Source organism: Talpa occidentalis, unplaced genomic scaffold (assembly GCF_014898055.3).
Source record: "Talpa occidentalis isolate TD23 unplaced genomic scaffold, MPIMG_talOcc4v2.1 talOcc4.13, whole genome shotgun sequence".
NCBI classification, from domain to species: domain Eukaryota; kingdom Metazoa; phylum Chordata; class Mammalia; order Eulipotyphla; family Talpidae; genus Talpa; species Talpa occidentalis.
In genome coordinates this window covers 34,754,707-34,765,386 of record NW_023601322.1, presented here as the reverse complement: position 1 = coordinate 34,765,386, position 10,680 = coordinate 34,754,707, and positions in this window count along the sequence as shown.

Genomic DNA, 10,680 nt, shown 5'->3' with positions numbered 1-10,680 from the left:
TTCTTCATTTGCATACATGATACTCCCACATAAAAATCAAAAGGCCTCAAAATATATACTCTTGTTTACAAAGTATATCCAAATATATCTTAAAAATACTATACTATCTAGGAGTTAAGAAGCCACTGAATCTGTCTTGTAAAGAACTTTGTAAGATGGGATATGGGCATGGGTGATTTGGTGGAGGGCGAGCAGAACATGAGAACATATGGAAGAGCAAAACTCTAACTCCAAAACTTAAAATGCAAGTTAAATAAAAGCAAGTTTCACAATATACTAAGTAAGATGTGGCTGTAGGCCTTGTTCTATTTCTTGCTTTCTTTTTCCTTTTTTTAAAGATTTATTTATTTATTTATTTATTTATTTATTTATTTATTTATTTATGCATACAAGAGCTGTGGTACAGGCCAGAGGTGTGTGTGTGGGGGTGAGAGGATTCACCAGAGACAGAGAGGGAAACAGAACAGGCAGACTGAAATTAACTGCTGAGGGGAGTAGCAGGCGAGACAGGAGACGTCTGCTGCACCATGTGGCCAAACAGGGAATCGAACTCGTGCTGCGAAGGCTGCAGATTTCTTCATAGTGCTGTGCTTAACCCTGTGCGCCACCAGGGAGGCCCCTTGTTCTGTTTCTTGACCCATTTCCATATTACCTAATCATACAGGTAATATTTGTGTTCAAGAATATTAAGAAAAATCTATTTGGTTGAATTATCATAGCCTAATAATGCTGAATACTAGCTTAATAAACTAGAGGGACATAAAACACACATAATTCAGAACTTTTTTTGTCCTAACCCAGTTAGATATTTTAGTGATAAATTTAATGCTTATCAAAATATCAGGTGATTCATAATAATATATTAGCTAAAATAAGTATGTTTAGAAAGATTTTTTCAAGAAAATGTTAGAATGAAATTAGTAAGATTAAATTATCAGAGATAGTGTAAAATTCTATAATTAGGAGAAAAATTAATTGCATGAAGACAGGATTCAGGAGACCTGGCATGGCAATCAAGAATATTTGAAAAAGTCCTGCAAGTTTTACCCAAATAGAGATTAATATAAACTAGCAGTGTGATGTACTAGAAAGTTCATTGTAATCACAGAAGTGGGTGAAAAACAGAAGGAAGTAAAGGCCCAAAAAGCTTAACTGTACAAAGCAGAAAATGGTGTCAAGACCCTTTTGTCACAGAGAAGCACAGATAAGTTAGACATTATTTTGAGGCACACACAGTAAATTGTGAGAATTTTAAATCTTTCTCTATTTATTGCTCATTTAATGCTAACATACTGATATCTACTATCACCAATCTCATGTCAGGTCTTTTGTAAGCATTGCTTTATTTAATTGCCACCACACCCAATGACATGGGTAGTTCTTACATTTATTATCATTTCACAGATGAGGATACTGGATTAGATCAGGTAAATGAATTACAGTCACCAGACTACTGAGTGGTAAGCTGGAAATTTTATCTGTCTCCAGTGCTCCATTTCTTTAAACTTGGTACTATGTAATAAAAAGAATGTTACTTACCCACTTCTGTGGCTACTTGGGAGTGGAATACAAGAACATATATGCAAAGTGCAATGCATTCTGATCCCAGCTCACCTTTCCAGATGAGTCCTTGCTGCAGCTTTCAAACCCTCCCGTGCCCCAGCCACTCAAGATGAAGATTCTGCCTCATCTCTGACCCTGTCCATTGACCTTATTGTTTGTTCAACCTGAAACACTTGGTGTTCCTGCTCAACGCCAGCTTAAATGTGGACTTTCTTTTTATAAGGCTTCCTGATTCCATGAATAGAACAATTTCTCCTATAAACCACCAGACTGTTTAAGAAAACATACCTTTTGTAATTAACATTCTCTAATACTTATTTCTGCATTTCTTCTACCTCTGAGAAATAGTAAATTCCTTGATAATAAGAGCTATGTCTTTTGCCTGTTTTTCACAAGATTCAGCTTAGGCTTATATATTATAACTATTATTGGTTCAATAAATGCTTCTTGGATGAAAGAACAGCATGTATGATTATAGTAGGTGACTGGGCATAGTATACACTTAGAAATATAACAAAAGATTCAGTTAGATGAGATTCCTTTTGTAATACAGTTGGTGTCTAATAAGTGGATCTGAGATATGATAAAATGTGGGGCCAAGGCATTATCCTATGTTTCATTTTCCAGTGGAATTTTCTTTCAATAGAATAAATTTCATCTAATCTTGCCTATCATACCCGGGCTTATTTATAAGCAGTTTGAAACAGACTGAGGAAATGTAGAACTGGGATACAGATGTCAATTCTTGCAATTGTCCTCATCTTAGAAAACATAAGTCAGCAGATGTGGAATTGGAGGAAGTGACAGATTTCCAAGTACAGGCACCATAAGGTATGAGTGTGGAAACTAAGTCTCCAACTTGGCTACTAAACCAAGTGGGAAAGATCCCTTTTGCATATGACAAACCAAGCTGGAAGATGAGTGTAAGATTATGGTAACAGACCAGGCAAAGGATATTCATACAGTCACAATATTACATAGTTTCAGCACATAGATTTTGGAAGCAATATTATCTGGGATTGATTCCCAACTTTAGCACTTCCTAACTGTGTGACCTTGTATAACCTATGTAATTTCTCAGAGGTATATTCTCACCTGTAAATGTGAATGATAATTTGTACAAGTTCATAGTGTATCATAAAGACTAAAAAAGTTAATGCATGTAGATTGACTTCAATAACACTTTGCATGTAATAAGAGCTAATAACTGTTAAACAGATAATGCATGTAATAATAATACTTAGAATAATATTCTAGAATAATATATTATTATAATATAATAATATATTATTCTGGAATAATACTTAGCATATAATAAGAGCTGCATAAAAGTCATTGTATTATTATTTATCTATATGTATTTGCACTGGCATTGGTTTGGTAGCAAGGCATTTATGATACCTCCAGTTCAACAATACTTGCCATCACATTTTGGAGTGCATTGTGCTTTGGTTGATTAGTAGCAGTTTCACCATAAGCAAGTCAACAAAACATGTTTGCTTGGTTTTTGCACCTATAAAATGGGTATATAAACTTTCATATGTAGCATTAGTATATTATCTTAAGTATTAAATATGATTATGCTAGGGACTTGCTTTGTAATCTAAACAATGCTACAAAAATAAGAGTTTAGAGTGGTAATAAATACCTGAAGAGATTTCTGAATCATATACAGTGTTGTAAATCAATGGCAACTTGATGGAAAAAAAAATATAAATTGGAAAAAATCTGTATTAAATATTTTAGGAGAAGGGCCTCCCCAGTGGCGCAGTGGTTGAGCGCTGGGTTGCGAAGCTGCCCGCAGCCTCCACGGCGCCGGTTCGATCCCCGGCTGCTCCCCGGCCACCGGAAGAGGGTCCCACATGGCGTGCAGACCTCTCCTGCCGCCGCCCGCTGCTCCCCTCAGCAGTGTACTTTGTTACTTCTGCCTGCTCTGCTCCCCACTCTGGCTCTGGTGAATTCTCTCACCCTCCCGCGCTTCTGACTGTACCCAGTGCATGTATAAACAGAAACAAACAAACAAACAAATAAATAAATAAAAACATGCCTCTTTAAAAAAATAATAATAGAGTTTAAAAAAATAATATTTTAGGAGAAAAGTTTAAAAATGTAAAGATAAGAAGTTTCTGAAAATTGTTGAAGTTTATATAAAATAATAATGTGGTATCATTTTTTTGTTCTATTCTGACAATTTAAATAATGTTAAATAATATAAATAATAAAGAGTATTTGACTACTACAACAAAAAAGGAAATTTAAAAGGTGTAATCATTCAACAGATAGCTTTTGAGCCCCTGGTGTGGATTCAGCATGTGAAGAAAGAAAGGGCTGTGATTTGATCACCCTTGTAGTGGTTTCCCGGTAGTCTAAGGCTGTTTGTGTAGTATGACCCTGATTTGGGCTCCACCTTTCATGTATCGTCAGCTCATTTATATGGAATCCATTTCTTTAGCGAAAGATCCACATTATCAAAGTTTCTGAGACTAATTTATAAAACCAGAATGCCAGTTTATTAATAAGCAGTAAGAAAAAGTGACAACCATTCAGGCTGAAATAAGCAAGCAAGGATGGCTGCTGAATTTTACCCTATCAGCAATACTACATAGAAAATTAGAAGGTTTTTGTGTGAGCCTGGGACTTGAATCACAGGAAAAAGATGATTTGAACGCTGACCGAAAGCACAAAAATCCTGATTCATTCATCTTCACCATATTGTCAGCACGGCAAAGAGGCTGCAGTAATCGAAAACCCTCAGCTCTGGCTGCTTCTTCTGGATGTGTTCTTGATTTGGTGCTTACAATGTTCATTGGTGCTTACAATGTTCACCTCAGTGCTTCCTTGTTTTTGCTGACATGGCTGACTAGTCTTTTTCTCTGAAGGATGCGTAACAAGTAAGCCTATAGAAAATAAAAAGAAACTTTTAACATCTCTCTTCCCATTTGGACGTCAAAAAAAAGAGAGACTAGCACTTTAGTATCAAAGGTAAATTGTCCTTATTCTACTTTACGTCCCCCAGGGGAGAATTCACTTTCAGGAGAGTTGAGCAAGGACAAAACAAAAAGGAGTAAGGTGAGTGAGGTTAGTGCTTGTAGTGGAGGAATTGCAAAGATACCCTGACTCAGATCCTGGACAATCGTGGGTATCTGTGGGTGCATGTGGAGTGTTTGGAATGAGTTTCCATGCAGCTATCTAAGCAGATAAAGGTCACTGATGTGTGCCACAAGATGCCAATGATTCAAGCATTAATGGGTGAGATCTTGAGACTGTTGGTGAAAGATTTTATGTCCAGACCTAGCATGGGGAAGAATGCTACCCTACTGGCTCATCCAGAATTAAGACTGTTTGTGTAGGCTGGAAAGAAGGGGCAGTATACTTGAATGTTTTGTTCTATGTAAAGCCCTAGACTCTTGCCTAATATTATAAAGGTAGAGGTTCTGACCCCCACAATAAATTAATAATAGCCAATTTTCAGCCAACCAAATTCAGGCGTGGACATTTAGGGTTGGTTGATCTGATTTTGCAAGCAAAATGATGTATTCACTTCTACTTTGTGATGATTTTAACAGTTAGGCTGCATCCATATCATAGCTGTTGCAAATAATACTGCAAGGAACACTGTCAAACATATAGTGTTTTTGAATTGATGGCTTCATATTCTCTGGATAGATGCCCAAGTGTGGAACTGCTGGGATATATGGTATGTTCATTTTTAGATTTTTTAGAAGTAAATCCACATTGCTTTCCAAAATGGTGGCACCAGTTTATATAACTACAGTCAATGTAAAACATTTCCTCTTTCTCGGCATCCTCTCTAGTACTTGCTGTTGGGGGTCATTTTAATATGTATCATTCTCATAAAATGAGATGGTACTTCCTTGTAGTTTTAACCTGCATTTCTTTTATTGGAAGTAAAAATGACTTTTTTTCTTCATATCTCCATTGACCTTTTGGTTATCCTTTTTGGTGAGTTATCTGTTCATATCTGCTGCCAATTGATTAATTGAGTTGTTATTTTACTTTTGAATTGTGAGTCTTTTATATATCTTGGGTATTAATTCCTTATTAGTTATGTATTGTGTGAATATTTTCTCCTACTCAATGGGATTTCTTTCAATCCTCATATTTTCTTTTGCTATAAATGCCTTTTTTTAACTTGAGTTAATCTCAAATGTTTATTTTGTTGTTATTTTTCTTGTCTTAGAGGTCCAGTCTCAAAAAAATATTTATTGTTGATGTCATAGAATGTATCACCATTTGGGGTCTATTTCTGTGTATTAGAGGTAGAGTGATGCAACTTCATTCCAATTTCCAATAGAGGCTGTTCTTTCCCCATTTTATGGTCATTATTGCTTTAGAATAGATTAGGAGCTGATATGTATGTGGATTTCTTTCTGGGTTTTCAATTATATTACATTTACCCATATATCTATTTTTATGCCAATACTTATATTGCCTTTAGTACTGTTGCTTTATTTTTTTAATTTTTTTACAAGAACTGGGTACAGGCCAGAGGTGCGGGGTTGGGGGTGAGAAGATTCACCAGAGACAGAGTGGGGAACAGAATAAGTGGATCTACTGAAATACACTGCTGAGGGGAGCAGCAGGTGAGACAGGAGAGGTCTGCTGCGCATGTGGGTTAGCTCCCTGGTGAGCTGGGCATGGGACTTGTGCTGTCAAGCCTACAGATAGCTTCACAGTGCTGGGCTTAACCCCTCACCACCAGAGAGGCCGTAGTACTGTTGCTTTATAGTAAGATTGAAGTTAGGGACTGTGTTGATACTTCCCACGTTTCTCTCTCTCTTTTTTTTTTTTTATATTGCATTTGCAATTCTATGCCTTTTGTAGTTCTGTATAAATTTTAATATTTTTGTTCAATTTCTTTGAAAATATTGCCTGTATTTTGATGGGATTGTGTTCAATATTTTTATCATTTTTATCATTTTTATCAATATAATCAAAATTTTAATCATTTTGATTATATTGATTCTCCCCATCCACAAGCACGAATGTGCTTCTGTCTCCTATGTGCTTTTGGAACATGTAGGTCCTCTACCTCCTTAGTTAGATCGATTCTGAGATATTTATTTATGAGGAAATTATAAATGGAATTATTTTCTTGATTTCTTTTGTTACTTGTTTGTTATTTGTATATAAAAAAGCTATGGATTTTTGTGTGTTGATTTTGTAACCTTTCACTTTGCTGCATTCATCAATTTTTTCTCATAACTTCTTTGTGGAGCCTTCAGGATTTTCTATATATATTATTTTGCCTGTGAAAAGTTATAATTTTACTTGAATTTCCTTTATTTCCTGTTTTTGTCTGATAGCTGTGGCCAAAACTACTAATCCTAAATGAAACAAAAATGGCAGCAATGGACATCCTTGTCTTGTTCCTGATCTTAAAGGGAAAACACTCAGTTTTTCACCACTTACTACTATATTGGTTGTTAGTTTGTAATATATGGCCTTTATTATATTGAGGTAGGCTCCTTATATTTCCATCTTGTTTAGATCTTGATTTTATAATAAGTGGTTCCCAAAACTTATTTAATGCTATCTCTGCTTTTATTGATATTATCATATGATTTCTATCTTTCTTTTTGTTGATATGATGTATTATATTGATTGATTTTTGTATATTAAACCACCTTTCATCTCTGGGGTAAGTCCCACTTGATCTTGATGATTACTCCTTGGATCCTTTGCATTTCTGTGCTGTTGTGATTGTTCTTTAATTTGTGATTCTAGTTATTAATGTTTTCTCTCTTTGTTAGTCTAGCTAGAGTTTTGTGTATTTGCTTTTAGAATTTGTCTATTATCTTTTTGAAGAATCAATCCTAGTTTGATTGATTTTTTTTTTTTGTATAGTCTTTTTGATTTCTGTTTCACTTATTTCCACTATTGTTTTTACTACTTCATTCCTTTTACTAACTTTGGTTCTTTTTACCCCTGTTTTCCAAGTTGCTTTAGATGTTGTATTAGAATGTTTATTTGGGGATTTTCTTTCCTTTTAATATGGGCCTATATGATAATTATCTTTCCTCCTAAGACTGTTTTTGATTTGATTCCGTTAGTTTATATCCTCATTTGTGGTTTTCTCAACAGATATTTTGATTTCTGCTCTAATTTCACATTTTTATCTAACAACTATTAAACAACATATTATTTAGTTTCCATAGTTTTTCCTGTTTTATTTCTCTTATTTTCTAACTTTATGGCAATATGGTCAGAATAGTACTTGATATAATAAAGATCTTTGTAGCTTTATTGACAACCCAACATATGGTCTACTCTCGAAAATGTTGAAAAAATGTGTTTGTTGTATTTTTTTTTGGGGGGGTGGAGTTAAACCTATATAGTTTATTATTTTAGGCTATTGTTTCCTTACTTAATGTGTCTTGTTGATCTGTCCACAGTAGGAAGATAGTGAACAGTAAAATCCCTTAGTGTTCACTTTTGTTATTCATTTTTTCTCTATGTTTTTCTATTTGTGCATTGTTTGACATTATGCTTTAGATCTCATTAATTTTCTCCATTACTTGTATTTGTTTGCTGTTGAGGACCTCAATTATATTTTTAATTCAGTTATAGTATTTCTTAACTCTGTTAATTTCAATTGTAATTATCTCATTTTTCTGGGTCTTTATTCTGTTACTGTTTTATATGCTCTATTGTTTTTTACTTTTTTGAGTTCCTTAATCATTTTTACAACAGTTATCTTGAAATACTCTTCAGTAATGTCCCACAGTTGTGCTGAATTTAAACATCTATTATTGGGGGAACTATTGTTGAAGTTCCTAAATGAACTCTATCCTCTGACGTTTTATGGACTCCATTCCCACCTCCACACCAAAGAGATCCCAGGCAATGGGAACTGCAACTCCCATAATACCTTGGATCTCCCGTGTCTCTTGACTTCTTGAAAGGGTGACTACTGGTGTAAGATAAGGTAAAAAAAGTATTAGGCTTTTCTGCCCTCCCACCATCAGGATTGATGATGGATCCCCGTGGTCCTGAATGCATGCCTGATGGCGGACACCTGGAGTAGGGTGTGGGCATGCGCAAGTGGGTACACCTGGGCTAAGACTGGGCCTGTAAGGGCGGCTTCACAGGGACGCCAAGACAGCAGAGAAGCAGAGACCACCAGAGAGCGCCGGAGAGCCCAGATAGAGTGAAGTCTTGCTGGAGGCTGGGAAGTCAGCCAGCCTCCTGGCCCCCCCAGCACCCCTGCCTGCTGTGTACCCAGTAAAATCCCAATAAAAGCCTGAGAAGCCACTGAGGGCTCCAGGATTCCGCCTTCACCCGTCTGCTGGAATCATAGAAAACTTGCACTGTGCCCTTCCTGCCGCTACAACTGGGAACTAACAGTGGAGCGAAGCAGCCATGCTTGGTACAGTACTGAACGAATGTAAGCGTGGAGGGGAAAAAAGTTTTGCCTGCCTTCAGCATGCACCTGGGGACCCAGCTCGGTCAGCGTTACAGGTAGGACATGGTGACCAGTTAATCTCTATTTCTCTGTGTGTGCCATCTTATTTCCCTTTGTTGTTGGCTTTTAATGCTGTTGGCATTTTTTTGTTCCAGTGTTTATGGTTCTGGCTCTTCATTTTTAGATTTTATGTGTTGTAAGTTGGATTGACTTTCCGACTGTTGCCTTTGCATCCATCGAAGTAACTAGAGAGCTGGTACCAGCAGCTAATAGACTGCTGGTAATAGTCTAGATAATAGACTGAGGTGTAGGATACCTAAGTCTTTTTCCAGTGGGTGTCAGGCTTTCAAGCTCCCTATTGAGCCGTGGTTACCAGTTGTGTGGTGGAGATGCACAGTGATCTGCTTCTCTAGACCAGTTCCTTGTGTAATTGTCCCATGTGGTTTCCTGTTGGTTCTTACCTCTATGCTGTTTTTGTAGTACTGGGAACAGACTGTATTTGATATGGGGAGTGGATCTATTTTCTTTTCCAGCATAGATCCTTTTCTGGGGTGTTTGCTCCTGTGGTTTGTTGGTGCTTAAACTTTGGCTTATGCAAGTATTCATTTGTTGTCTTTGTTTTGACGCTGGTGGTGTGTTGCGATGGCAAGTGTTTTGAATATCTTGGTCTCAGCTTCTAGTACTATTTCTCTATGAGGATACCCAGGTGATCTGACTTGTCCCTTCCTGCAGTTTGGTACCAGCTGTTGTATATTGAGAGCATAAGGCGCAAGCCACTAATCCTTGCTCTTCATCCCTGTTCCTATAATTCTCCAATGGTGCACCCTGTTTCCTGGGCACCTACTCTGCACACCCCTTATCCAGTGCTGTGCTGTTTTGAGAGTCCCTGTTTTTGATGTATGCCACTGAGCCCTACCCCTCTTTGCTGGGCCATATTTCCTAATGTGTGTTGTGGACTGCTGGTTTTTTGCTTCACTGGTTTTTGGCTTTGTTCTGTTGTGGTCTGGCTGAGAGTACATGGAGCATCTGGTGTGCCGGTATTTTATTGTGCTACCATATTGTTGGATTGACTTTTATAGTGTTTTTGGAGATGATGATGATGATTTGATTTCTTTTGTATTATGACTTTCTTGCTTATTCAAATCTTATATTGCTGGTAAACTGAAGATTTAAGTAAAGTTTCACGGTGGGCATTAAAAATTGTAGAAGTTGCTATAGATGAAATGATCCACTAAAAAGTAGCAGGGTAAGGGTTGTCGTCCAAAAGGGAATGATGACAATGGATGCAAAGATAATGCGGTCTTTTGGTCAAATCATTTGCTCTTAAATGATAAGATACTTGAAAAATTTATATTGAAAATCTGTAAGAAGTGCATAAGAAGATAAAGTCTGATATATATATATATATAGTATAAGTTTATATAGAAAGAGATGTATCTGTGCTGTACTGATACTGTTGGAAGGTACAGACAACGCTAGACAATATTTAAGAATAATGCTAACAAAAAATAGATTCACTTCAGGTCTATTTGGGACAAGAAAAAGAGCTAAAATATATTGTCTTCTCCATCAAGAAGACCAGAGTTTTATGTCTCTGTGTGTGTATAAAAGCTGGTTCCTGTTGCCAATGTAACTCCTGTGCTAAACATCTCACCTAAAACCCAGCTAGTGTTCTTTATGATTCCATTTTG